The 5247-nt window shown below is 35.4% G+C and overlaps 1 pseudogene; it reads right to left on the bottom strand.

Annotated features, from left to right (window-relative positions):
• Positions 1-2137: 2137 nt before the first annotated feature.
• LOC110444790 lies at positions 2138-3612 on the bottom strand (annotated as a pseudogene).
• Positions 3613-5247: the final 1635 nt, after the last annotated feature.

Genomic DNA, 5247 nt, shown 5'->3' with positions numbered 1-5247 from the left:
ACAATGCATTGATCTGGATGAGTCCATTATGGTCTGCAGTGGTGATAAGGTTATGATACAAAGCCTTTACTCTCCCATCAGTACTTGAATTGCAGAGATATATAATCATGACTTTACTAGTCACATTATTAAATGGCTAATAAGTCATGTAACTTAAAATATCATATACACATCATGACATGTGACATGTAAGAATGGAAATTCTATGTAATAACTTCAATTAATTTGATATCAGTCTGAGTGTGTCACATGTTTTATGAAATTAGATACTATGTAATTTGTTACCTATATATTAGCATTGATATATTCTATATATGTAAGTTTCCTTGATATAATTTAATCAGTCTCAGATAGATTACACAAATGTATGTTCATTTTTAGAGGAATGAACAGTGAGTATTTAATTTAAATACATGCAGTCTTCATTATCATTTTTACAATAATTAAAAAGTTAACATCTTGACTTCTCATACTGTTGGACTGTATATTTGTCATTCCATATATCAATAATGTTCAATTTATTTTAGGGGTCAATGGCAAAATATGATGTGTGCGCATTTACTATTGTAATTGAGGAAATCCCAGAAAATGTACATTGTACTGTACTTAAAAATGACAACAATTTGAACTAAGTGGCCCCTACTTGTTAGATATTTATCTCTAAAAAATTTCACTGTATACAATAGGGATCTATCCAGCTTTTAAAAAAGTTACCCCGTTTTTGGAAAATTGGATGATGTTGTCAAGGGCTAGAGATAATAAATCAGTGTGACTTTGGAGGGAAGATTATATATATATATATGCTTATTAAACCGGGTCTACAACTGAAGCTAGAATGTTGACCATTTTATGCTACTTGTTTATTAACTAGCATTGCAGGTTGAAAAGTAAATACCACAACCTAAGGAATTTTGTTCCCAACTTTGGGAATATGTTGAGTAATGAAATAATGGTCATTTTCAGACTTATTCTGAAGGGGAAACATGGAAGATACTAGCAGTAACAAAAGTGCACATAAATCCCTATACATGTTCAAGTATACTCACACAATGAATGTAACAAAACATTGAAATTTACCATAATTTGTGTTAAAGACACATAAAGGTCTTTTTAGAAATGAACTTTAAAATGCTGTACAAATGACATGCCCTGCTTTGATGAAACTAAACAATCTTACCAAACTTGTGAAATAAATAGGCCTAATTTACCACAAACACTAATTTAACCAAAGACAATGAAGCTGAAAAAATAGATTACAGTGACCTACATCTGATGAATAGGTCCTCAAGATAATTAAGATCAGTGTCCTGTTGGACTTAAGCAATAACGATGATGGAGTACATGTTACAGGTGTTTGGGGTTTTACATCCTCATAACAGCCAGGCGCAAATAATGACAGTTTGAATAGACACCTTGCTACCTATACTGTTCATAGAGCACTTTGGCAAACTATTGAAATGGAAATATGTCAAAATTAAACTAAAACCTATATACCCCATCTCGCCAACAACATACAAAACATACCAGTAAACATTTAAAAATTTGTATGTAGATCAACTGTCAAATATTATATTTCCCACATGGACTCACTTACAATATTGTCCTGCTTGAAATGACATCAGGTACAAATTTTAAGTGCACCAGACAGAATTATTGTTATTTTAAACTGATAAAATCTTATTTCTTAACCAACCTCTGATGTTAATCTTGATACCAATATCATTCACAGCTCTATAAATACATAGAACCAAAAAAACATTGCATTTTATAACTTGATACCATAGGAAAAGTGCATACTTAAACAACCAGCTGCGAATATCAAACTATGCTTAATATTATGTGTATCAACGAAAGATAACTTAAAGGTTGACTTATTAAATGTTCACTTGACAGTTACTTTACAGCACTGTGGAAATAAATACCTTGTCCAGTCTTCCACCAGATTTTAAGGATTGTTCCTCTTGCTATCAATTATACTACTAAATTGTAACAAACAAGGAAAGCTTGCTCTACAATGTTTGTATCCGATATTGGAAACAAATACAAGTCACCTTATGGTACCTTTCAGTATCAATTTGGAGATTTAGGCTACATACATGTTCACTACAATCTTCATTTTATATAACTTAACTACGTTCTATAAGCTGTTACTGTGCCTTACCTCAAATGCCCAGGTACATGCAATTCCAACATAGTACTTGACACAGCGTCCCACCTCTACGTCTTCGTGGGTTGTCCGGAGATTGTGGAGACAGCTGCCAATATGAGGTGACATTTGACGAAGTGTTTCGTGACTGAACACTATTCCTGGTCCACCCATACAAAAATTGTCCATCTCATTCAAATGCAATTTTCCAATTTCGTCTTTTTTTCCTTTGCCTGCCTGTCCAATATACTGTGGCATTGAGCTGTTAATAGATCTAAGGAATTTTTCAACTCTGTCACCCTTGATAAACACATCATCATCAGCTCGTATAAACCATTCAAAATTATTGATATAATTATCATGCATATATTTTAACATCAACAGTGATTTTCTTTGTGGTGGGTATGCATCATCAACTCCATCTAAACTTACTAAAGGAATTTTGCTCTTCGTTGTCGAACCTTCACTTGAAAAAAATAAAACCTTACATGTTCCAACACAAGTCTGAGCCCAGGTTTGAAAGGCGGCTACTGCCCGTGTATCTAAAAACTTCTTTGCTGTGATAACTCCAATCAATAGAAAACTCTTTTCTTCTTTATCAATATAAGTTGACAAGTCCATTCCATGCGATTTGGAACTCTCCTCATAATTTTTCATGTTATTATCAACACTTTCGATAAATTGTCCATTTTGAATTTGTATATGTTCAACAGCGATGTCAACATGGTAATTCACATGTACTGTGCAACAGGGTCCAGTCATAGGTAAACACGGTAGAAGTCTCTGGCGGCACCAGGATGACAGCAAAACTCCGAAAAGTAAACCCAGCACTGTACCTGCGAAGTGGCTGATACGGATGCCATGTCTTCGAGCCATTCTCTAGCAAAATAACTCTGGACTTCAGTCATTCGTGAAATATACAAACACCATGAAGTTGACAAAAAGAATGAAAAGTTTTCCAAATTGTTCTTAATGTTAGAACAAGCAAAGTGTTAAAATCGGCCAATCAAATGTTTCCTCCATAATGTTTAAACAACTCTTTTTAACGAAATATTCCCCCCAACACGTTGATTATTACTCAATTCAACACATGTTTGATAATATGTGGCTTCCCCATAGAGTCAAACGAAAGTTTTAAACCAGTCTGGGGAACACACGTTTTCTATTGTTGTCCCATCGTGCGATTATCGCCTGATTCAAAGGTCAGCCAGGTCTGTCGACACACAAACAGTAGACGGGATCACAACCGTGAGAAGTCCGCTGAAGATTTTTGTCAAGTTCCCACAAGTGCAATACACATGTAACGTTAGTCGCCGACCGGCTTCCATGATCGCTCTAAGACTGTTCTATGTTAAGTCCGGTTATATACTCGCACGTGCGACTCAGCCGTGACAGCTCAGTGTGACACAACCATGTGGTTCCCTTATTTACATTCATGTTCACACCTTTTCACAAGCGTACCTACTCATGAATGAATGGCTTTAAGTAAACGTCTGAAAAATAGGTCAAGCGAGACATCACTTCCGGTTTAAAACACAAATGAGGTCAATATAATCTGGAAATCTTTTACTGAAATAAATGTAGCGCATTAATCTATTTTTGAGTTTCACTGATAAAAGAAAGTTACTAATTGCCTAACGTAAACTAAAACAAAAACACATTTTCAAGTTCGTCATCTCGAACCGGCGCGAGTACACTTCAACATGGCCGACATTGATGCAGTGTGTTTTGCAAGGTTTATTTTGGTGATAATTTGAGCTGAATGCAATTATTTGCAAATCCAGTGTGAATAAGTATTACTTTTGCATATCAATGACACTCAGATTTGTATGTCAGTAGAAAGTATGCCCGCATTTACAACGTAATTCCCTTTTTTGTGTAAGACACCTTCACAGCGTTCAGCAACATGGCGGCATCCCCATTGAAAACTAGTGATGAAAACTTGGAACGCAAATTTGAACAGGTCTCAAATACACAGGATGGCGTGCAAGGTTTATCGCTGTGGATCATTCACCACAAATCTTCCTACAAAAGAGTGGTCGATATATGGCTGAAGGTTTTGAAGAAATGTACGTTTCCAAACTGAAAATTGACATCCTTTAGCTTTGAATTTTGTTTGATAACAGAAGCACATGTATGTCAATGTAATGCGTCTGGTTACACACTTCCCTTTAGTTTAGGGACTGTTTTTGGTTAACAAAATCAAAAGAATGGCTATCCAAACGTTAATCTACAGTGCATGTGTGTCCAAATAGGTACTGGAGCACTGGCAAATATGGCTTGTTATATATAACAATGGTCAAATAAACACGCCAGTACTGGTCGTAAATATATTGTGCACATTAATTGAAGTGTTGACCAAGTGAGTCAGTGAAATGAAAATTTTTGATTTAAAAACTCAATTCCCGGTGACTTCATTAAATGTCACAGTTGCAATTCTTGGTACTTGCATCCTTTATCCTCTCCATCTGATGGTCAGACAGGAATATTTACGATTTCTGTACGAAATCACGAAATATTTAAATCCCTCTCGACACATGAACAACTTCCAATGCATGTTATTGATGGTACTTGGAAGCATCTTCCGAAAGCACGGGCCAAATCTGCATCATCAGGATGCTTATCATCAGGAACACGAACGAAGCAGACGCCATATTGAATAGACACATTATAGCTTTTTACTAATAAGGGATGTATGTTGACAGGGAAAAAATGCATCGATGGAATTCAAACAAATTAATGAAAGTTGAGTTTTTATGCAAAGGATTTCATTTCACTGACTTACCTGTTTGGTCAACACTTCAATCGATGTGCCCTATACACGTATAGTCATATGAAATTCCACCCAGACAAATGCATCAATCTCATTATATCACCAAAAAGCACCCAAATTAAACACCAATGCACACTCCATGACCACACACTAGAATATGTAACTTCAAACAAATACCTAGGCATCACACTTCAATACAACTTAAAATGGGATAAACACTTTAACAACATCACATCAAATGTAAATCAATCACTAGGCTCTCTGAAACGCAACCTAAAAATATATTCACCACACATAAAAGAACATGCATACAAGGCCATTGTAAGAC

Source organism: Mizuhopecten yessoensis, unplaced genomic scaffold, assembly GCF_002113885.1.
Source record: "Mizuhopecten yessoensis strain PY_sf001 unplaced genomic scaffold, ASM211388v2 hete_36174748, whole genome shotgun sequence".
Classification (NCBI taxonomy): domain Eukaryota; kingdom Metazoa; phylum Mollusca; class Bivalvia; order Pectinida; family Pectinidae; genus Mizuhopecten; species Mizuhopecten yessoensis.
The sequence above is the reverse complement of the archived record's forward strand: the minus strand, read 5'-3'. Positions and strand labels throughout refer to the sequence as shown.